Source organism: Tenebrio molitor, chromosome 1, assembly GCF_963966145.1.
Source record: "Tenebrio molitor chromosome 1, icTenMoli1.1, whole genome shotgun sequence".
NCBI lineage: Eukaryota > Metazoa > Arthropoda > Insecta > Coleoptera > Tenebrionidae > Tenebrio > Tenebrio molitor.
In genome coordinates this window covers 13,069,418-13,093,303 of record NC_091046.1, presented here as the reverse complement: position 1 = coordinate 13,093,303, position 23,886 = coordinate 13,069,418, and the positions used below count along the sequence as shown (strand labels likewise).

General features: G+C 33.5%; 1 protein-coding gene and 1 long non-coding RNA gene across 5 annotated transcripts in view; one reads left to right on the top strand and one right to left on the bottom strand.

The window, feature by feature from the left end:
• LOC138131859 (uncharacterized) overlaps positions 1-8,244 on the top strand; it is a 29,214-nt gene extending 20,970 nt beyond the window's left edge. Inside the window, exons 2-3 of the long non-coding RNA XR_011159985.1 lie at positions 7,800-7,868; positions 7,921-8,244. This is a non-coding gene — a long non-coding RNA (uncharacterized lncRNA). The remainder of the gene's footprint in view (positions 1-7,799; positions 7,869-7,920) is intronic.
• The window catches only part of sns (sticks and stones), a 316,393-nt gene that overhangs the window by 219,350 nt on the left and 73,157 nt on the right, over positions 1-23,886 (bottom strand). The window lies entirely within an intron of this gene.

The window sequence follows — 23,886 nt, the reverse complement described above, 5'->3', positions numbered from 1 at the left end:
TTTACATGGCACATTTAACGTTAGGAATGGAAAGTATGTATTCACTTTCGGATTAAATAGCTATTTATACAACTAGTTGCAATACGAAGGCTTTTTTCGCACTAGACGTGAGAACACGTCGTGTGCGAAAAAAGCGAAGTATTGCAACGAGTTGTATACAAGGCTTTTTACAATTTTGCCAAAATTTAAGTAAAATATTAATTAATTTTTACCGCGAATAAATTGAATTTAAAAGATAGGTGGCTGAAAATATTTGGTTGGTTATTGTCATTTTTATAATAAACAACGAAAACGATCTGAAGATTGTCGCATTTTTAAAAGTTTGCGATTATTTAACTGTTTTTGGAAAAAAAATGAGTGATTCAGAAGAAGACAACGTTCTAGAGCGTATTGAAGCTGCTGCACAAGAGGCCGTCTCAAATTTAATCCCCAAGAAATCCCGCGTCGCTTACGAGACAAAATACAGCCGTTTCGAAGAATAGAGGTCTAAACAAAAAGTAAATTGCATTAATGAGAAAGTGATGTTGGCGTACTTCCTTGAAAAGTCAAAAATTGTGAAGCCCTCAACGTTGTGGAGTGTATATTCCATGTTAAGATGATTTCAATCAACAAAAACCTTGATTTGAGTAAATACACAAATTTGATCGCATTTTTGAAACGACAAGGTGAAGGATATCGCGCCAAGAAATCCAAAAACTTCAGTAAGGAAAATATTGAAAAGATTCTTACAACAGCAAATGACGAAGATTACTTAATGCAAAAAGTAAGAGTTTTTTTGTCGTATGAGTTTGATTACTATTTATTTTTTGTTTTCAGGTGGTTTTAATAATAGGAATTACGGGAGCTTGTCGGAGGCAAGAATTACTCAATTTAAAAGTAAATGATGTAGAAGATTTAGGAGAATTTATGAAAATTATGTTGCCGATCACTAAAACAAAATTGCCTCGTGAGTTCACAGTAACAAAAGGACATTTCAAAGACCTAAACTTGGTGGATATGGTTCGCAAATATGCTACACTGCGCCCATGTCATACTCCTCATGCCAGATTTTTTATAAATTATAAAAAGGGAAGATGTACCGTGCAACCAGTGGGCATCAATACCTTCGGTGGTCTCCCAAGTAAAATTGCAAATTTTTTGGAACTCCCAAGTGCAAAAGAATATACTGGACACTGCTTTAGAAGAACTTCAGCGTCTTTATTAGCTAATGCAGGAGCTGATATGTCGGTTATAAAAAGACATGGAGCCTGGAAATCCTCAAATGTAGCTGAAGGATACGTAGATGATTCTTTAGAGAATAAAAAGAAGATCTGCAAGTTGCTAATAGGTGGAGAAGATCAGGAAAACACCCAGATTAAAAAGAAATGAAATTTAATGAAACTGTTACTGCTTCATCGTCTTCGGGAGCTTCGAATGATCAGATTAAAAAAAAAAGAAATTTAATGAAACTGTTACTGCTTCATCGTCTTCGGGAGCTTCGAATGTTCACATATCTGACGAATTGCGTGTAACTTCTAGCATGGCCTACTAAATCTGAACTGCGCTGCGCTTATTACGGCCGTAACAAAGCTCAGATTTTCAATGGAGCAATTGATTCCGCTAACCTCAAAAAATCTACCATAGATATATAAGGAGAAGATACAGCAATAGGTGAAGTACTGGGGACAAGACGTACCTTTTGTTTCTATTTCAGTCGCACGCATGTAATTAACAAATATATTATTCCTAGCGTTTTCCATGAGTTAGGTATATTGTATATCCATGAAAGGATATTTCTTTATCTGAAGAATTGTAAGGAGTGGAACATACAATACAGGTCTTCATCTTTAAAGCAAAAAATAATTCACAATTAATTTGTCAGGATGACGTTTCTCAATTATCAGTCAACTAGATGAATACGAGGTACTTCTCTATTCAAGTGCAGATGTATGGAAACAAGACAAGAATACATTACATTCTGTGCTAGAAAAAAATGGAGGATAGTACCGGAATCGTTGATATGTTTTCCCAAGCAACGAAATACGTTTATATGGAATGGCTGTATCTTCCCTTATATATCTATGAAATCTACCCAAGGTTGGTAGAACTGACTAATTTGTATAATAGGTTGCCTCGTTTCCATTTAAAGCAATAGTCTGAATTTTTTCCCCCCGCAAAAGTTACTCGTGACGTCACAGTGTACTAAACTTTTACTACAGAGTCTGTCGATCATGCATTAGGTGTTCCTTCGCTAGAATAAATCCCAAAAAGGCACCCAATAAACTCCACGGAGCTTATAAACCTTAGGTTCTATTCGAACACCCAAAATTTCTGGGTTGATTTTACGTCACGAGTTACTTTCCCCCCCGCCCCGCAATTTTCAACGAGGCAACCTATTATACAAATTAGTCAGTTCTACCAACCTTGAATCTACCCTTAACCAACTCCATCTGTTAGCGAAATGGAAAAGAAAAATGTAATTTGAATTGAAATTATCCAATCACAATCACATAACGTGTTTGTTTTGTTAGGTTAACACTTTCTATTTTGTCATTTTGACGCAAAATAAATTTTCACGAATACGTTTCATGAACGTAAGAATACTTAATAATTACAATAATCAAATTATGAAATCTAATATTTATATTTTATAAAATATAAAATGGAATTGCAAAATCTGAAAATGGATAGAGCACAGTAGAAAAATTTAAAGTAAAACTATCTATCTGCAGGAACACAATACCTTTCTCGTAAGTTTATAATTTTAAAACCTTCCTACTTGTCAGTTTATTCTGAATGGATTTCGTTTTTATGAATCTGTTTTTTTTTATAAACAAATGTTTAAAATTGGTTTCATTACTAATTGGATAATGACTTTACAAATTTTATCTTTGTTTATCACAGGTAAATATGGAATTCTGTATTAAATGTGGATGCAAAGTAGTAACCAGTGGCTGACAAGGATTTTTTGGAATTAAATATGATAAAATTTGTGTGGCAATATTAGCAAAGTTTTTTAAAAGCCCCACAAATTTACAGACCCCACGGTCTTGAAGCCAAACTAATCGTAACAAGGGTCCTGGAGTTGCTGTAAATAATAAAGAAGAGACATGTATCACAGTGAAATGTTTCATTTAGTTTTTTTTTATAATTTTATTAATTTTGGATTTGGTTTGGAGGTTGCTGGGAATTTGAAAATAACTGTTGTTATTTTCTCCGCATGCAACGCATTATTTTCCCATGTTAGTACTTCAACCGTGATGAAATTCAAGGAAATTTAAATTATTGTGGCAATTTAGTTGATTTGTAGTTTAATATCTTTAAAGAGATGGCGCTAGTTAAGGGTAGATTTTTTGAGGTTAGCCGAATCAATCATTCAGCTAGTTTGTTACGGCCGTAATAAGCGCAGCGCAGTTCAGATTTAGTAGGCCATGCTTCTAGTATTTGTTTTTCGAAATTATCCAATTGTAATTTTTATTTTAATTCTAAATAAAATTGTTGTACATATAAAAATCGTTGCAAAATGAAAGTCCATATTAGCACTAGTGCGCAAAAGTAGCTCATTTTAGCACTCAAAATGATGACAAAATGTCGTGATATTGATTCAAAATTGTAAAAAACAATATAAATGATGGTACGTTCAACAGTTAGTACTGAAAAAATTCTTTGATAGAAAGTCAAACTTTGTCAGGCAATGACAGATTAACACATTACATGATAAATTTTAACTCAACTGTTTTGATTAATATTTTACTGTTTAGGTTTTAATCGTTATTCCTTTTAGAGCATAAAATAGTAGTTTATTTGACGAGTTTTCACTCGCGTTTTAAAATGACCCACGCGTGCCAAAAAAGGCCCAATTTACACACGAACGAGTTGAATACAACGTTTTTTTGTTCGACGAGCCTCTTAAAGGCTCCAAATCGCTTAAAACCTTTAAAATTAGCTTGACGTTTCGTTTTGACAAATTGTGACATTTATCAAAATCCGTTCACATAGGAGAAAATTCTCAAATTCTGACAGTGTCGAACAAAAAAAAATAATTGTATGCTTTTATATGTATACTAAATTCAATTGGATTCACTTTTAACATCGAAATTGCGTAAAACGGGTTTTCGTAAATTAAACTTTTACAGGAGTAAATTATTTATTTATCACAAAATTGTGTTAGATATTGTTCATTGCAGGATAAAAGTTACATTTTATGTTTTCCAACTAATTATGTGATTTTATATTCTAGTTAATTTCACGATTTGTGTAATTTATAATTTACATTAGTTGTGAATTCAGTATAATTTTATTTATACATTTAAATTAAATAGGTTTATTTACGGAAAAAAAACTAAACGCTGTTCAAAAATGAAAAAAACCATTGTGGTGCAAATAACACACATTTTTCATGACATTTCCTATTACTTATCACAGTGATAGATAAGTCATTTGCACCACAATGGTTTTTGGATTTTTGAACAGCGTTTATGTACAGTCGGTGGACAAATAAAACTGGGACAAAAATGACAATCACATAAGTCAAAATTTACAAATTTGCATCGTTTAATTACGGCTTTATCACAAATAGGTTAACTTTGGTATGACATGTTATATAGACACTGACAAATATATTGACAACTGAATGGTCTGATTTACACAGATTAAATTTTAAGTGTCCCAGTTTTATTTGTCCACCGACCGTACCATCGTGATCATAAAAAACGACTACAGTTAACTTGGGACGCCACTGAGATTTTTTGAAAATTACGCTGAGTGAACGTACTGAGATTTGTCAAAGTTTGTCAACCTCAATATTTAAAATTTTGAAATCCGTGAAAATAAACCCGCCCGCAACACAGTGCTAGTGCCAGTTCGGTAGCAATGTTTATAATGGTACCACCATCATGTATTCGGGTTTGCAGAATGGTTTTTTTGAAAATCTGTTAATTGCGGAATTATTCAATTGTCACAATGACATTTATTCAAATTTACACAACCAAATTTCTAGTTTAGTCGTTTTTTATGATCACGATGGTACGGTTGGTGGACAAATAAAACTGGGACACTTAAAATTTAATCTATGTAAATCAGACCATTGAATTGTCAATATATTTGTCAGTGTCTATATAATATGTCATACCAAAGTTAACCTATTTGTGATAAAGCCGTAATGAAACGATGCAAATTTATAAATTTTGACTTATCTGATTGTCATTTTTGTCCCAGTTTTATTTGTCCATCGACTGTACATATTATTTTATTTGGAGCAAATCAATGTAATACTATCGCGGCCAAAATACATTGGTCGTCACTTTTTGACACTTCAAATGTAATCAAGTATTAATGTCAATGCACATAACAATTTTAAATTATTCTTGTCAAAAATATGGCAGCTTCAGTTTTTGATAAATATAGAATCGTCTTACTTGCTTCTGAAGGGTTGCCTATGGGGCAAATTGCTGAAGTAATGGGTATAGCAAAAAGTGTCGTTACGTATGTAGTTAACAAGTGGCGAAGAACGGGCTTAGTAGAAATTTTGACAACAGTAAAAAATAAGGTTAACCATCCTAAAGCTTGCTTTACAATTGAATATCATTAATGTCACATTGACGACCAATGTATTTTGGCCGCGATTGTGCAGTTAGGGACACGGAATTTCGGACATCATTTTTCTGTCGCTTCAAAAAATTGCGATGTAAATCATTCTTTATTGTCAACGTGATATCCAAAAGTCAAATTTTGATATCAATCAAAATCTTCGCAAACGGTAAAATTGAGGTTAATAATGTAAAGCCTACTTTACATTTTTTGACAGTATATTGACAACGATGCCCGAAATTCCGTGTCTCTAACTGTACAATATCATATTTAGTCGTGAAATCAAAATCGAGTTCATTACTATAGTCCATGTAATACCCCAAGTCAGTAAAATGAAAGCTTATATTTTTAGTTATAAAATTCATGTGCATGAAATTATGTTATGCATGATATTCTATAAAACAACAAGCTTCAATTAATCAACAGAGATACGTTTTTTTGCTGTAGTTACTTTCTGGTGCTTTTTTCTTTTTATGGTTGGCACTCTTCATCTTTGTCCGCAAGAGTATTCAACCATTTTTTATATCTTTGAGAACTACCTACTGTAATTATATTTAATGTGTTTTAATTAGGTTATATTGCTTTTTATATAAAAATTATTTCGATTTCACATTCTCGATCTCACTTGACATTTTTGATATTTGACACTTTGACAGATTTGTTTCCAAAATACAATTTACAGCACACAACTTTATAAAGTTTACACTAGAAACTGGATGAATAGTAAAGACTAAAATTAGTATATTAAAGAGAGTAGACTCTATCCTGGTTCCTAGGGGCGTTTGTCGATTGTTGATTGGCTGCACTGTTATTGTCAAAATTGTTAGATATGACTATGATATGACTGTTCTGTGGATATGACAGGTGACATTTCAAGAGTAGGTGCAAAATAAACACAATTATGGAAGAAAATAAATTCAATTACAGTGTTCAACTACAAACTTACAACTTGTGGAAAAACTTTGCCATTTGTGCTGTAAATTTTCCGTAATGTGATTTGCTAGTGATGTTGAGCGAATGATTAGAAATTTTTTTATAATGAGGTGTGCAAGTTTACAGCAAGCTGGAATTATGATGTGGGAAGACATAGACAATACTATAGAAGTGTATGTTGTCTCTGTAAGCTGATTGGAAAGTAAAACTTTTGTATGGCGATTAAATGTTTCTTCACATATTCGAATAAGTGTAAAAAAGCAGCTACTTGGAAAATGTAAACCTCCAAAATTTCGCTTTGAACTATATATCTGAACATTGTCGTCACAGTGATTGTTGTCCTCAGAATGAAGCTAATTAGCACATTTAGTACACATGCTCTTTTTAGGTAGGGAGTTGCCTATTGAGCCTGCAATGTAGTGAAGAATATTTTCATTTGCTAGAGAAGAATTATGTTCAGTGTAGGTGGAGGAACAAGTAGGGAGTGTAAGTGATGATGTTGAAGGTGCATTCAAATTTGGAGGTTGTTTTATTTATTTTTTATTTCTTAAAACTTTGTCATTATTTGCATTTAAATTAAATTGCTCATTGTTAAAATATTTCAAGAGTGAAAATAAAATGTAAATTTTATGTTAACTATTTAGATTTGCTTGCATTTACTTCACAAAGTCTGTGGCAACTAGGCTGCCAATTCAATGGTTTCCCAATATTTTGGATCCACAATTGTCTGCGTGACGCATCGTTTTCTGATCTGGCAGAACAATAAGGTGCCGTGCAAACAACCATTTTAAGAAAATTTTCTGTTTTGAATTTGGCGCTTGACCGAACTGACAGATATTTGAAGCTTGATAGTAAACAGTAGATGCTGCCAACAGAAAATGTAACTCTCAAAAACTCCCCTAGGAACCAGGATCGAGCCTACTTTCCCTTATATACCACTCTAGTAAAGACAGGTATACATGAAATTTAAAAGTGGTTCTTTAACAAAAAAATTTGATTACATCTTGCTTCAGGAAATTAAAAAACTTTTTTCATTTATATCATACCAGATTATTTTCGTTTAGAATGAATCTCGCAAAAAATATAATAAAACGTATTTAAAAAAATTAATTACCTATGTGAAACTCCTTTCTGAAAAATTATTTAAATTTTAAGGGGAGAGGGTGCATAAGAATAGCCTTTTCTTAACTTGACCGTTAGTAATGGTAACCTACCACCACATTTTTAGTAAAATTCGAAACAGAAAGTACAACGTGAATTCGTCCATTATCAGTTAATGTGAAGGTGTTCTTTTACAGGTCGAAATATAACTCGATTTTAAGTTGGACCAGGAAGTCGACAAAAGGACAGATTTTGTCATGGACAAGGTTCGTTTTCCTATGTTCTTTTTCCTGCATTCTATTTTGGACGCTCTTTTAGACCTGGAGATCCACCCACTATACATACATATTTTCTGTAAAAGGAAGGCAAATGACGAGGCGACTGAAATCCATGACCATGATCAGCATACGCGTCTTTCCTCTTGACCCCCTGAATGAAGGAAGGCTTTAACGAATTAAATTTAGCTAATCTACGGCTTTGGTCCCTGCAGGTGAGGAGTAGAGCGACCTACGCTACCAATGACCAACGTGCGTTCCCGTAATTTCATATTGCCCCTAAATCGAAGAAAAGATTCTCTATGGAGGCAGATAATCGAAATTCAGTTACTCTCCCAAAATAACGTGAAGCGTTGAATTAGGGACTTCTGTAGGTATATATGTATGTATGTTTGTGTTAATAAAGTTACTATTATTATTATTATTATTATTATTTAGATATTGATATTAGCAACCAATAAGTAGATTTTTTTTCTGTTGATGGTGACGTAAAAACAAATCCTACTTACGCAACCGTATTACAACTTACAGATTATGTAACTTGTGTTGTTCAAAGCATGATTATTATTCATGACATAAAATCACCAAAAAGTAGTGAATATATTTCCCAACGGATTCGTGCGTAATAAACAGATAAAAAGTTTGTTTCCAACTTTGTACTTAATATGCTCAGTTTGTAGAGAAATCTATAAAGTAACTATTGAGTGCACAATCTGAGGACATATCATCATTACGAACAGCTTTCAGCAGACTTGATTTAGGTCCGATCCAATTTTGCCCATAAACTTGCTCTTCCATATTAAACTTTGCTGAAGGCATTCTCACCACAATAACCTTCAATGGATGCAAATTCGCCGGACTCACCTTGTTACCGAAACCCGATGCTCCTCGTTCCCGATGTCCGCACATTATCTAGTAGAGTTCCAGTTTCCCGAAGAAAGCTCCGTACTAATTTTAATTAAACGATTAGCGTATGAAAAGAATACAGGCTCGGAACGAAATTAAATTCGGTCGGAAAAGTTTCGCAAAGTTGTAACTCGGATTCTTCTGCGAAGGATTAATTTTATCTGCGACGGCGGAATTTTTAATATTGCGGTGTTGGTCCAGAAATTCCCTCATCCGATATTCGTTGTATGATATGTCTGATTGCGTGAGCTGCCGAATCCGAAGGCAATTTGTTGTGATAGATTTTTGATTCCCCATGAGTGACAAGATAATGTTTTCGCGCAGTTTGGGCTTAAACGGTCTGCAAAATCCCAACCTGATTGTTTCCCAGCTGGAATGACAGTTCAAAATATAAGCTGCAATCGGTATTTATTTAGGCGAGGCGAAGCAGAAGAGGATCCCCGAAAAACAAAGTAAATCGCATTAGCAAATGGGTATGCAGGTCTCTCCGCGAATTCAATAAGTTAAATTAGAAAAAGGTCGGGGTAGGGGCTTATCTCATTCGCAAATAAGCGCACTAGTAAATCCTTTACCATTTTGTGTCTTGTAATAGGTGCAATCTGTCCTAATCCCGGATTATCTTAGCTGCACAACCTCCACTCTAACATCATTAAAATCGATTAGATTTAGATGTTGAATGTTGGTATAAAAAGCTTATTCCGCATCTTTACGACCGTGCAGCTATCGTCGCTGCTCGCTCTCCTTTCACCAGACTTATCTTTATGATTGAACATGTTCGAAGAATTCGAATTCGCATATCAATGTCTTTTATAGGCTCTCAAACTGAACGTATTAAGTAATCAAAAGTATCCTAACGTATTGTTACCGAAGGGACCTTTTGTTAGACAATTCATAAATTGTGAGGTAGGCATTCCCATTTCAAAGCCGAGTCGAAAAAAATCGCTCTTCTTTCCACAACTCGTGCAACGTAAAAGGAAATCTTGTAAAAAATTTAATACAAGTTTAATAAGCGCCCACTCACTCTGTACATCCCAAATCCACCAAAAGCTAGACTTGTTCATAAATTAATTAGTCGTATCAGTAGCGCGGTTAACCATAATGGAAGCTAATTTCCAATAAACCTCATCTAACAATGAACAGTTCACTGATTCAACAACTATAGTCTCTCATCTGAAAAATTCAGCTGTCCTGACATTTCACAAGCAAAAAACAATGCAGTACCCTATCACTATTTTGGGTCATTTCATTCCAAAATTGGATGCATAATTATTCACTGGCGCCATTTTCTTGGAGTAAATTTAATATTTTTCGCTGAAATGACTAAAAACTTTCACAACTTATTTTAATTTTCTAAACAAAAAAAAATCAATTTAAACATAAATTTTTGATGGATATAAAAGAAATTTGTTTTAGAATTCTGCTAAACATCAGGTGAATAAAGAATTCGATCAGAACAATTTCGTTTTTTAAAGTGTCTGAAAGTTCCAGCTGCACCTGTTGTAAAACACAAAAGTATTGAGCCATAAATACTTTTAGTAACTTTCTTAAAAGTATCACAAAAACAAGATAAGATCGACTCGACATAAAATTTCTACTGTATTGATAAGGCGAGTTGAAACTTCTGTTGTTTATAGACTAGCTAAAATTTTATTCCAGCTACATCTACATACTGCAAACAATTTTTACCAGGAGAAATTAATTAATTTCTAATTACCACGAGGAAGATCTGAATATTCTAGTTCCTACCACCATTCGCGGTCAATGTTACTAAATCTTTTACCTTCTTGTCAGATTAGTCGAGACTTAACTAATGCCTGAATTAAAAAAAAGTAGAAGTACTCGTATTTGCGGTGCAAATGACGGTCTACATAAGTTAAGCTTAAGTTTAAGATGTTCTTAAAATAAGTTATGCTTGATGAAATATGGTGCAAACAGGCATTAATGAAGTAAAGTTTAAAAGAACATGAGTCAACACAGATATTGTTGTTCACTGAAGTGTAAACAGCGAGTGTAGCAAAAAAGAAAATACGCCAAAAATTGTAATACATACTTTGAACTAAACCGAACCCTACTCATGAATTTGGGGTGGGATAGGTTTGAAACTTACACTTGAGTGGAATACCAAAACATGTATCTTATGAAATTCTATGGCTGGCAAAAATTACAATTTTTATTCGTAAAAATAACGAAAATATACCGTCTTCATTTGTAATGTAAATTTAAATTAAAAGTTGTAAATGGTTTATTTCTGTGAACGCAACACTCGTCAGTCTGCAGAGTAAAAACACAACCAACGCAAAAAGTGAGGTTAGATTTAAAGAGCTGATGTGTGATCTGTAATCCGTGGTGCGTTCTTAATCGATTTCAGCGCCTACTTTGAGAATAAATTTAAATGAAGACACGATATTTTCTATCGGACATGGTAATAGCAATTTTAAACATTTATGTTGTAACGTACAGTTTTAGTGAAAATATTGTGAAATAATATCATCTTTTAATTTAATAGTCGACAACCTGAAAAATTTCAGGCGTCGGCCGACTTAACAGGGCAGAAATGTGCTATATCAGTTGACAACGAAATTAATATTTGGGGTTTAGTGTTTTGAGCGCCTTTTATAATGCGCATTATGCAGAATGTTAAGCAACCATAAACAATAAATTATATAAATTGTGTCAACAAAGATGAATTTGACGCTTTCAAGCATACTAAGCCGGTTAAACACAACGGTTAACTTTCTGTCTGAACGTTTGCAGCTGCTCATCCTGCATGCATCGTCATACAGCCAACAGCACATTTTATGCCACCACAGAAACCAACTGAAATATCAGGTAATTTCATTTCATGCAACGCCATACTGGTACCCAGTAAATTTTCAAGAAATAAAAGCAGCAAAGTGAAACGTTTATCAAACAACAACAATCTGAATCACACCGATGGACATATTTTACTTCTTAAACAAAATTTATTTAACAAATACACTGTATGTCTCCCAAAAAAAAAATATGAAACTGCCATTCTTAAAGTGCATTAACGCTAGCACTTTAACATTTGGTTTAATTTTTAATTCTTTTTCATAGTTAAAATAATGATTTATTATTTGATTCAGATGTATCGTTTTGTATTATTTGCAGATGCACGCACTAAAAATGCCACTACGTCCATATGTGCTATATTGGCTTTACAAGCTTTTAAATCAACTCATAATTATTTATGAATACAGAGAATATGGTGCGAATAAATTTTGTTTTCATATTGGATGTTTAATTAATTTCGAACGAGGTACCTTGTTTGTTTCATTTGATATGTATTATATTAGGATCTAATGTTTCAGTTTTAGGCACTGATTCAACAAACTTTTATCACCAAACAAAATGTAATTTTAAACCAACCGCCGGTCATATTCTAAGCACGTTGAATTTCAAATTGACAGAAACTGGATTGAAATTTTATACGTTTGCCTTTACGTTCTGCACAAATAAAAGATCGTTCTGTTCGTATGTCGGTTTGTTTTCCAAGTGGTCTTGACCTAACGGTACAAACAGATAAATCCATTAAACGTGACCTACCTATAATCCCGTCCAATTTATGCAAATGGCGATGGCACTTCAATTTACTTCAAATACATATAATGCCGATATATCTCAATCTGTGGAGGATTTTCCTACCAACCAATTAGTAGGTACAATAATGTTTCTTTTAATATACCTATTTATATTTAATACAAAATCGGCACGGCGGAAAAATTCTTGTAATTTAAAACTGCAGATGAGCTGTTTCTCAACCGTCAATGTTATTTTCATTTTATAAAAATTTTTGTACACATTATGTTTGTAACCAAGGCTTAATGACTACAATTATTCTTAACAGAAAATAAAAATCATTTCTGTTTCTTCAACCTTAGCTAAAAGAAATGAAAACGGTTTTTTGTTTTTACATATTTTATTTATGATTTAATAAAAAGTAACTAGAATATAAAAAAACTGAAGAAAAACGCAAGCAGAAGAACCAAGAGGTCGAACTCACTAATGACGCTGAGATTTAATAATTTTACATTTGCTTTTGATATCTGATTTGACGGCTTCAACGGCTCGACATAGTTCGACACAATAAAATTATAGAGCCGCACAATTCCACAGGACTCTTGATATACGTTCTTTTAGAGACACTTTGTATAATCGTACGTGTATTTTTCGAAATTTTTGTTATGTTAGTGTTAGTCTCTTTTGGCCTTACGACTTCTCTATTTATAAATCAGTGTAAAAAGCTCGCTTTTCTGACTTCTGCACGTTCAGATTTTCAACGAAATGTAGGTGGAGGTGTAGGTGTTCTGGTAATTGATCAATACTAATTCCACTTCGTACCCATAGTAACAGAGTTGATATAAATAAAATATAACTAAATAGGTATACATTTTGAGATGAGCATTTAATTTTTTTAACTCTAAAAATTTCTCTCGATGATTATTATTATCTACGGCTACTGAATTTAGTAATTAAGACGGCCGACTGCCATGTTTTACATCGCTTTCCGTGGCCAACATTAAATCGTAATCAATCTTGTTAAAGCAACACTAGATTTACCTCTTTTGATTTACGACCATTGATTATTGGACGGTTTAATAGAGCTATTGTGGCTAGGTAAATATCCTTAGAACAAGAACCTCAACAAGAGATTAATATCAACTTATATAAAAGGTCGTTCAATTTGCTTTATCTGTGGAGGCCATAAAAATATTTTCACTGGGGGTAATTTTTCCATCGGCAAATAAACCTGGATCCCTGACGTTAAGTTATAATTTACGGTCTGCGGAAAATCATCTTGTAGAAGAAATTTCATTACAAGGATTTTTCAGTATTAGTTTCCTACAACAAATTGATTCACGTCTGCGACCATTTCCTCAACTGAAAAATTGGAAATAAAAAACTTCCACGACTCTTTCACATTCCACAATTTTATTGCGAATATTTTATGGCCTTGGTGCAAATTAAAATTCGAGATAAAATTTCTTGTTGACTGGAGACCATCGATTCGTGATCGTGAGTCGTATGTCACATGTTCTGCAATGCATTAACATTCTTTTGAGATCAACATGTTTCCGACACGACGCTTCTTATTGTCGGCCGCTAATTGAAAATTACAGAAACTTCTCCGCTTTAAGTGCTACTTAGGAGTTTATCATCAAGGTCGTAAAAGTAGAGAAAGACTCCAGATAGAAAATGTAAATCGATTAGCAATGTTCCAAAACACCATCTTATACACATTATGCTGATATCGCGGAATTACTTTAAAAGCCTCTTGGCACGTGTTTCACGAATTAACAACAATACTACTACCGAACCGTTAAAAACGTTATTCCTACCTCACAAGATGCTCTATCCTCCACATTACGTTATCTTAGAACTCACCTGGAACAAGAGCAATCAATAAATCAACTAGCACTTCACAAACTATCGTAAACGATCAAAATTTTCCAACAGTAAGCCTCCCATTAACATGGGGTGCTGTAACGATTAACCAATCAACTTTCTCTTTATCTTGCAAATGTATGCCAAGGTTGGCAGAAGGGGTCTTAATGCATTCGCTATCATCTTCAAACTGTCACTATCACTAAAACGGTACCTAACCTAAACATACAAATTTTATTGGCTTTGAAAGCCCATCAATCGGCCCTTTAAAACCCAAAACCACACACTGAGGAGATGGCTGAACTGCAAACAACTCAGGTTCGTGTCAACACTTCGTCCAAATAGACCAGCATGATTGATGTTCTTGCATTTGATTATTTAAGCAAATCGCCAATCGCACATTTAAAAATTACTAATTAAGAAAAAAAAGAAAAAAAGAAATTAACTAATTAAGAATGTATCAGTTACAGACTAAAATTATAAATGGTGAAATATACTTGTTATTCACGTAAGATGACGAATCTGACCAGGTAAAAATGCAATCCAAAATACATTTTATAAAGCATTCATTGTGTTTTGATATTTAAAAATTAACTCAGGAATCCAAGTGGGTATTCTATTAGTTTGAAAGGTATATCTGTCATTGCATTTTTCATTCATATTTAGGATTTGAAAAGGTTTTCGAACGATGACAAACCCGAGATGATCCTACTTATCCATTACTTTTGTGATTTTAATTGCTTATTATTGTTATTAAATCATACTTTTTGAGAGTGGTATGTTTCTGTCAGAACGTGAGATTCATTAGGCTGGCGTTAAAACGTATCTAATTATTAAAGTGTTTATCATTAGGTAACAGGGTTCATCACCCACGGCCCGTTGAATAATAAAACATCAGTTTCAGATTGTCTAATAATGTAGCTAATTTATCAATGTCCCTTCATAGTGGTAGAAAAAGTATAGTATTCTACTCGCGGATAATAGCTAATACTCGCTCGGATGAATTACGCCACTCGTCTTCGGCTCGTGACACAAAATCATCCTCACGAGTAATAGCCATCATTATCCGCTCATTGAATAATATACTATTTTCACTACATGTCGAATAATAATAATAATAATAATAGATGATACTATAAAGGGGGTTTGCTTTAGAGTAAATAGTGCTACTACTACTTTACTTTATTTTACCCTACGGGCTTTAAAGGATTCCTATACTTTACACAGTTCTAAATAAACTTACAATTCCAAAATCATTCTTTTTTCTTTTTTAAATTAACCTACATTTTCTTTTATTCCCCACCCCTCTCCTTCTCTATCCTTTCCCTCCTCTTCCATACCTCTTTCATCCATCCTATCTCTCTTCCGTCTTCGTTCAGTATTTCTCCCCGTTCCTTTTCCTCCCTTTCTCTCATTTCACCGCATCCTCTCCACATGTGCTCGATCGTCTCTCTCTCCTCACGGCACATCCTGCACATTCTTTCCTCCTCCTCCATCCAGTACTTGTTTTCTCTCTCTTCGTTCCCACATCTAAATCTCGCCATCATTTTCCTTTCTTTCGTGCTCTCTCTCCCCAGATACACCGGAACATCCTCTGTCACGCACCTTTCATATCCCGCTATCCGCTCATTCAATAATATACTATTTTCACTACATGTCGAATAATAATAATAATAATAATAGATGATACTATAAAGGGGGTTTGCTTTAGAGTAAATAGTGTACTTACTTGAAAGTTATAATTTTATTCCAAAAAGAATAACGGAGAGTTAACAATAACACAATATCACTTCCAATAATATGCAATTATATTTTTCCGTTGACCGCTTGTTAATTTAAATATTAATTATTTATTTTTTCTAATTTTGACATATAAAGTGACACTTTTCAAAATTAATTGACGTTTGGAAACGTCACACTTTTCGTAACTGGTTACGAAAAGTAAAATCTTTCCTAACTGGTTAGGAAAAATTTATTGTATCACCAATTGACACTGTCATATTTTTTGTTTTTAAGCAAAATAACCGTGCCTACTTACCTACTTGATATTTTAACACAATAATAATTTATTATTAATGAAATTCATTACTTCGTTTAACGTTTGAAGAAATTTTTTTTTTGTCAAAATTAGAAAAAATCTTGTATGTAACACGTTAGGAAATGCAATTTTGTGTGACTCGTGTGATTTTGCGGGATCTCGCTGCGCTCGTCCCGCAAATATTCCACTCGTTACACAAAATAAGGCATTTCCTAACTGGTTACATAAATAGCTATTGTCTTCAATATATTAATGGACCTCATTAATACACTATTTTTCATTAATCAACGATTTTTGCGATTTTGACGTTTTGATGATATTTTGATGTATAAACAACCTCGAACATGCATTGTTTGCACTTACCAACACTGCAGCAGGTAGTACAGCAGGGTTTTCTATATTTTATAGCTCCATAAGTGCACAATTACGAATTCACTTTTTCAAAAGCCGACCTTTTTGGTTATAATTCGCATGTCATATTTTTCAAAGGTACCTAACTAGGTTTTCTTAGCAACCGTAATTTTTACGTGAAATTGAATGTGAATGGAATTGACGTCTTTTGATACTCTTTGTGGAAAAGTGAATAGAAAGTGTTGAAAATTTTTAAAATGGCTTACCCTGAGGACAAAAAAAAGGATGAAGGTATTTTATAAAGTCTCATCTTTATCGAAAAAGATGAAATTGGTTTTGATTTGGCTTTAATTTGAAATTTTGTCACAAAAAAAAAGTTTGCGGTCAACGAAAAAATTTTGTAATCAACTCGTTTGTTAATGGGCACTCGTTCGTGCTTTAAAAGTTTCGATTATTAATCGCCTTCATTAACAAACTAATTTATTAAATATCTATTAATCACTAGAAATAAACTGTGTGTAAGTATTACAAGCATATTAAATATAGGAAAGGGTCAATAAATAGTAAATTTTTTTATAATAAAACCGTTATTCTTCATTCGAAAAACCAGATTTTTATACATATACGTTTACCTATACACATTTACAGACTTCCTATTTTGTTATCATATTTTCTAATTTTATTCTCGAAGAACACAAGTTTCCTTCGATTGCTTGGCATATTATTTTACTTTGTTTAAAAAAATAATATCCCCGAAGATATTTTTTCATTTGTGAAAGTAAATGAAATCGCTTGGAGCGAAATCTGGTGAGTGGGAAGGATGTTCCCCAGTTTAATGGTACTGTATGTGTACATTGTTCTGTTTCTGCTATCTACCCCAATATTTATACATACACCTTTTGACTTTACAAACTGATGGAATAGTATGCTATGTTTTAAAATTTTAAAAAGAATCCAAGTGTTATCAGTTCATGTAATTCTGTTCCAAATGTCTTAAGTAGTGTTTTTGATAGTTTTACGACAACCGTCTATTCATCGAAATATTTGTTCAGATGTCGATGCTTTCAGAATCTTGCAATTACTTTTTTAACACATAATACTGGCCCAGACATTATAGTCAAAAAGCACTTAAATTAGGAATTTTCTTCTATGAATCTGAAATTTGGTAAATATTTTTATTTTGTAGTTAAAAGCAACATTTCAAAATTATCTTATCAAAATTATCGGTTACAAGCAAAGGTGATCCACCAATTCCAGAAAGGGAACTCTGAGGTGTTAATGTGAATAAAATCGGTTGCTAAGTTTATAAATTGTCACAATTAAATAATGTCAGAATGACATGGCCGCTAAAGTGTCAACATCAACATGTTAGGTTAAGGCAGATGTCATTCAAGATGTCACATTCGCCATCGATCACATGAATCTATGTGTTTTTATTTTTTTAAATAAAACAACAACTGGCGGTTCTGAAAACAACCTTGTTTATTCTAATGCACGTGAGCTTATCGTACAAAACAGGAAGAAAAGGTATAACACAAGCCAAAAGGGATTATGAAACGAAGAATAAGTAAATAAGTAAAAAGTGCTCAAAGTGGCCACCATTCATTTGCAGGCATAACCATGCCAGTCGCAAAAGAGTCAGTTTAGAATTCGTAACCATTTCAGGAGTAATTGTGGCAAAAGCTTCCTGAACGCAACTCCTGAATTGTTCCCTGTAGCAATAAGGCAATAGGACCGCACAGGCCAGTGTCGTGGACCACCACAACTTATCAATCGATGAGGATACTGTTGATCCAAAATTTCTCGAACTTGTCTACTGAAGTGTGGTAGTGCGCTGTCGTGTTGAAACTAGCCGGTAGCACAAAAAAGAAGTGGAATGTCTTCAAGCAAATTGGGAAGTTCTGCGTTCAAAAATTCTCCATTCAAAATTCTGGGTGAATGTCTGGCGCTTACCGTGCAGCAAATTCAAAAGATCCTACTTAAAGAGAGAAGTTAGCTGACATGTAAACTAATTTCTATTGAAGACATACCACACGATTCCCTAATAGACCAACCCACAAATTTATATAAAATCGTTGCTGAAATGCTCTTGAAAATAGAGCATGTGGATTTACTTCATTTCCACATTCTCCGTAAATTATCAACATTTCTACATAATCCGCTGCAGAATACATGATAAAAGAGCACGGTTGACCACGACGGCGGTACTAAAGCGATTTGAAGTGATTTGAATGAAATTTTGACACTGACGTTTCTCAAAAGTTTCATAGCCTGTCAGTTTATTGAAAACGTAATAAAATATGCAACCTAGCAACAATTACGGGAAATAGACCTGGATGGCCTAAAATGCTTTGATTGGTCGAATTAAACTGTTCTTTTCTTGAATATCGTTCAAATTTCATTGGGATTATTTATTTGTTCTTTTATGAAGATTTCCCCTTTTTTCTCTGGGGCGCGAGTTCTGGGACACCGTGTATAGCAAGTACGAGTATATAAATTGATCTGATCAATGATAGACAAATGTTTTGATAAAACAAAAGATCAGGCAGCACTCTTGATTTGTTTTCTTGTTGATCACTCTGTACTTAACGAACAACAAACTGTGAACTCAAATGTATTTCTTAAAAATTATTTCAAAAATAATAAACCGGCAGTACCAGCACGATTTATGTTGCTTCAAATAAATAGTTAGCACACTCTGTACATCTCTAAATAATTTGCGTTCAATTTATGCTAAGATTTTATTTTAGAAGAAAGTATAAAAGTTCATAACAATAGTATGCATATTACACTATAAGTGATGAAAGTGCCTGATTTTTCAACGAGCAACACATGATATACACATGATATACTCTCGAGCGCCAGCGAGTGAGGATAGTATTTTGCGAGTTGAAAAATCGCACTTTGATCACGAATTGTGTATACTATTTTTTCCAACATCGCTTATGAAAATGAAAATTTCTTTATAATTATTTTACTCCCTTATTTTTTGAATCTTCCGGATCTGGAGTTTCAATTAATGCAATGTTTTAAATTTTTATATTAATAAGTAGGTAGTAGATTGTTGAATATATTTTCCTCACTAGTGATGCAAGCGCCTATTTTCCTCACTAAATTGAGTGACGAAAGTATCATTTTCATAATCGATGTTGGAAAAATTATTTTAGTATTTATTTATTAATAGATCTAGTATATAGTTGATAATTATGTACTGTTTATATTAAGTGTATTTTTAGCGTAACATGTCTGAACATTTTTTGACTGACAGATGTTTCATCTTCTTTCAATTTGGAAACAAAGAAATTATGAACACAAATCTTTACAGAATGAATTGCATCCTCTTAGATTTCATAACATGCCATTTCTAATTAAATGTGGCAAGACTACTAACCAAGGTAATATTTAAATTTCTTCTTAAAAGTTTGTACCAGATAAGTTTAGTTTCACCGAATCAGCGTCTCGAGTTCCTTATTTCTTTATACTCTAGCCCCACACTTCTACGGCTTTAGTTCTGCAATCGATGTTGCAAATCAAGTTGAGGCGAGTCGCAACTCAAACGAAAGACGTTTTTCTGGTTGTGTTATCTCGTTACACTACGATGCTCATCATTATTTCCAACATAAATTTACCATGCTCGGATTGATTATTAAACTTCTCACAAGATCCAGAGATATTGTCAGTTCCACCCTCATGAAAGTCACCAAGAGGGTAGCTAAGCTACCCCTGAAAGACTACTTTTAAATTGAAATGTTCAAGTCAATGTTTTATTTATAAATGCCCATAAGACTGTTCCTTTTACTTAAAGACGAGGTACATTTTAATTTCAATTTTATTATTGTTTTTACTGAAAAAATAAATCAAATTGCTTCCGAAAGTTCCGAATTTCCCCTAACTTTCTAAAGAGAATGATAAAGAGACTATTCTGTATGTAAATACGTTGTTTCATTCGCTCGTACTCGCTTATTTGTAAATCTTGAACGAGTTTGCAGCTCATCTGAAATCGATTCCCCTTAGATTTAACTGCTGTGTTCCGGAAGGAATTAAAAGCAACAGGACACTAAGAGAGAATTCTAAAAATATTTGCCGGAGGCTCGACAATCTGAAATATCTTTAAATGTAAATAGAGACCTAAAGAAAAAATAATCGTAACGTCAAAAAGTGGCGGCTAACAAAAGTGAGGTTAAGAGAGTAACATGCGGGCTCGACTGAAAGCTAACTTCAGTCTGGTGGAAGAATTGATACAAAGGACAATATGATTCTGATTAAATTTGGCTCCACTTTGTGGCATTTGCAGCCAAATAACCAGGAGTAAAGTGTCAAATCTGTTGTGTCGTCAGTATATCGCCTTACCAAAGGGCAAAACCAGCAACTGACCTGGAAGCTCGTAATATTAGGTGGTAGTTTTCCACAGTCTGTACGCAACGCCATTCCCTTTGATACCGAATTGGAATATTACGGTTAAGTTATGACGCCGGCTGCCTTTGCAGATTACCTATAAAGACGCAACCTAAGCTTCGGAATGCTCTCACTTGTGCTTATAAGTTACAGCTGATATGTTCCAGATAACGTTAACAGCGAGTGCATTTTCCTATTATAACGGCATTTTCCCGCAAAACGCAGATTCATTTTTTACGGAACGAATGCGTCCGTCGCAATGCATCGCCGATGACCGAAAAACATAAATATACAGGGACAAATTTCAGCCGTAATAAAAACCCGATATTTCAATTAACTTTATGAAATATTAATGACGCCGTTTCAGCGTAAAAAGCATGGAAAGTTCTTCGTTCATTTTGTTAGAATGGTGGATTAAAAACGGGAGCATATTTTGTACTCGCACAATCCTACATAAGCCTGGATTACAAGTTGAAAAAAAAACACATTTCACTCGGAGGTCTCTGGATTTCTGCTGTCAAAAAATAACTCCTTCAAGAAAACCATTTCGAAGGGGAATCGAATATAGATAGAAATACGTGGACGGAGAATCGTGACCCACGCTAAAATAATTTCATTTCGGGGAAAAGTTCATGAAATGTTACGAAATAATGACAACATGTGTTACGTTATACTAATGCATCATAATTCTGTTTTCGTGATAGGTTCGGTTTTTGCAAAGTTTCAAAGCAGAGTTCGTTCGGTTTTTGTCGCTGAACTGCTAATTTAAAAACACCAATTCTGCTGTTTACACTGATATCTTTAAATTTACTAACGAGGAAACAACAAGAGCTTTTAGTGATCCAATTTGAAAGTATAGTAGTTATGGAAGCACTGTTGTTGCTTTAGGAAATAATTTAATCCGGCGAAGGAAATCGATAAAAGCAAACTAGCCAAGTTCAAAAATGAGGCGTTTTCCTGTTTCAGCTTGACTAAATGTTTTCGAGATTGTACTTCTATAAAATTTACTTCAGAAGTCTAGCGAAATTGTTTACGCAATAAAATGTTTATGATGAAATATAATAGTCATGTTTAATTTTTATTGATTAATGAAATGTATAAATTCTTGTTGTTTGAACATTTTGAACGAAAGCTCTTTATATGTATTTTTTTAATGCAAAAATTATTTAAAATGTAAAAATTCGTGAGTTATGTTTGAAGAGAAATGATTTATGTTTTGTTGGAGTAATTTATTTCAATAATACTTTGTACCTGCCAATAGATGAGTTAGGGTTATGAGGGAAAACAACTCCTGCTAATTAAGAGTCACAGGCTTGCAGATCCCCTTCAGTAATTTTGATAGAACGTGTTTTGTCGTTGACTGGTTAGAAAGGACCTTATTCGCCATCGTCAATATTTTAATGTAAAATTGCAGCAGTACTTTTAAGCATAATTTAGAAGAGAATTTTTTAAGAAGTATCAAAAATATGGTGACAGAAATAATTGCAATTGCAAATGCTTAACTTTCTCTTGGTGTTGTTAAATCCTTGTAAATTGACAACAATTTCTGAAACGACACGAGCAATATACTCGTAATGGAATTTCCTTATCAGTAAATTGTTATTGCGATCATGTCTGAAATATATATCAGATGCAAAATATCTGAACAAAGCAAAAGTTTCATGCTTACACACTAATGTTTTGGAAGCTGGTCGTTCTTAGGTTTGGGCTACAAACATTCAGATAAAAGTCAATTATACATATAAAACGTAATGTAAAATCAAATGAGAAACTTTTTAAGACTTAACAAACTTTAGAAGAGCTTAAAACAAGTACGAAATATACTGACAATACTGAAATTTACATGTTATTAGGTACCCTACACTCCGAGTGCAAGAAGACATTTTTTGCACACGAGCGACGAAGGAGCGAGTGCTTCATTTGCGCGAATGCGTCGAATACGTCTTCTCACATCGAAGTTTATACAATGTTTTTAAAACGAACATTATGTCTGATTTGTCGTGTACCCTTTGTGAATAGATGGCGCTTGTCCATGTGCTTGCCAAAGTGTCTATTTTCACTGTTTCGAAATTTTCAATATCCAAATTGGAGAAATGGCGTATTGTAATCCAGAATTTATTACTATCAAGTCAAATTATTTTCAGACTGTTGAAAAAGACGAATGCGTTTTGGATGATTTTGAAGCGCTAGTGCACGAAATCGACGTTCGCGGTTAATTGCTGCGGTCCACAAATGTCATTTTGAAGGTAGTGAGTTCAAAAATCTATTTGCGTTTTACAAAATCTTGTAACAAATAAATAATAAATTTATAAATAGACTTTTTTTCTTTAGAAGGAACTATTTAAACATTAATAAACACAATTAAAAAATTAAAGTATGTACATACCTACTTTGTTAATTATTTGGAGGATATACTTTGTTTTCTTGTTTCTTGTTCAAACAATGTTGAAAGTTGAAAAGTTTTTCAATGTATAATATTACATCTTAAAAAATTAAACATCTAATCCCATCTTACCTGGTGCATGAAAATATTTAAAACTGCCTGGGGAATGTTAAATTTTTAACAATATCCTTGACTATTATGTTGCTCCGATAAAGGTACATGGGGGAATATTCCGCGAAGTAAAGCTGCTTCATATGTGCATCTCTCGTAAATAAGCAAATGCATTTAGATATTTCATTCCTACAGCCGCGTCGGTCCAGACATTTTGCACCCGATCTGTTCCCTTTTAATTCAACCGTGCAAGAACATTAAATATGACGGTAATACGCCAGAGAATGGAGGAAATTTATGTTGATATAGTAAAGCCCCTATAAAAACGGAAGATGTAATAGATTATGACCTCCTCCAGTGTCAGAGTTAACTGCTTCTATAAAACAAAAGCTTTAAGTCATATCCGGAGCGCAGAAACC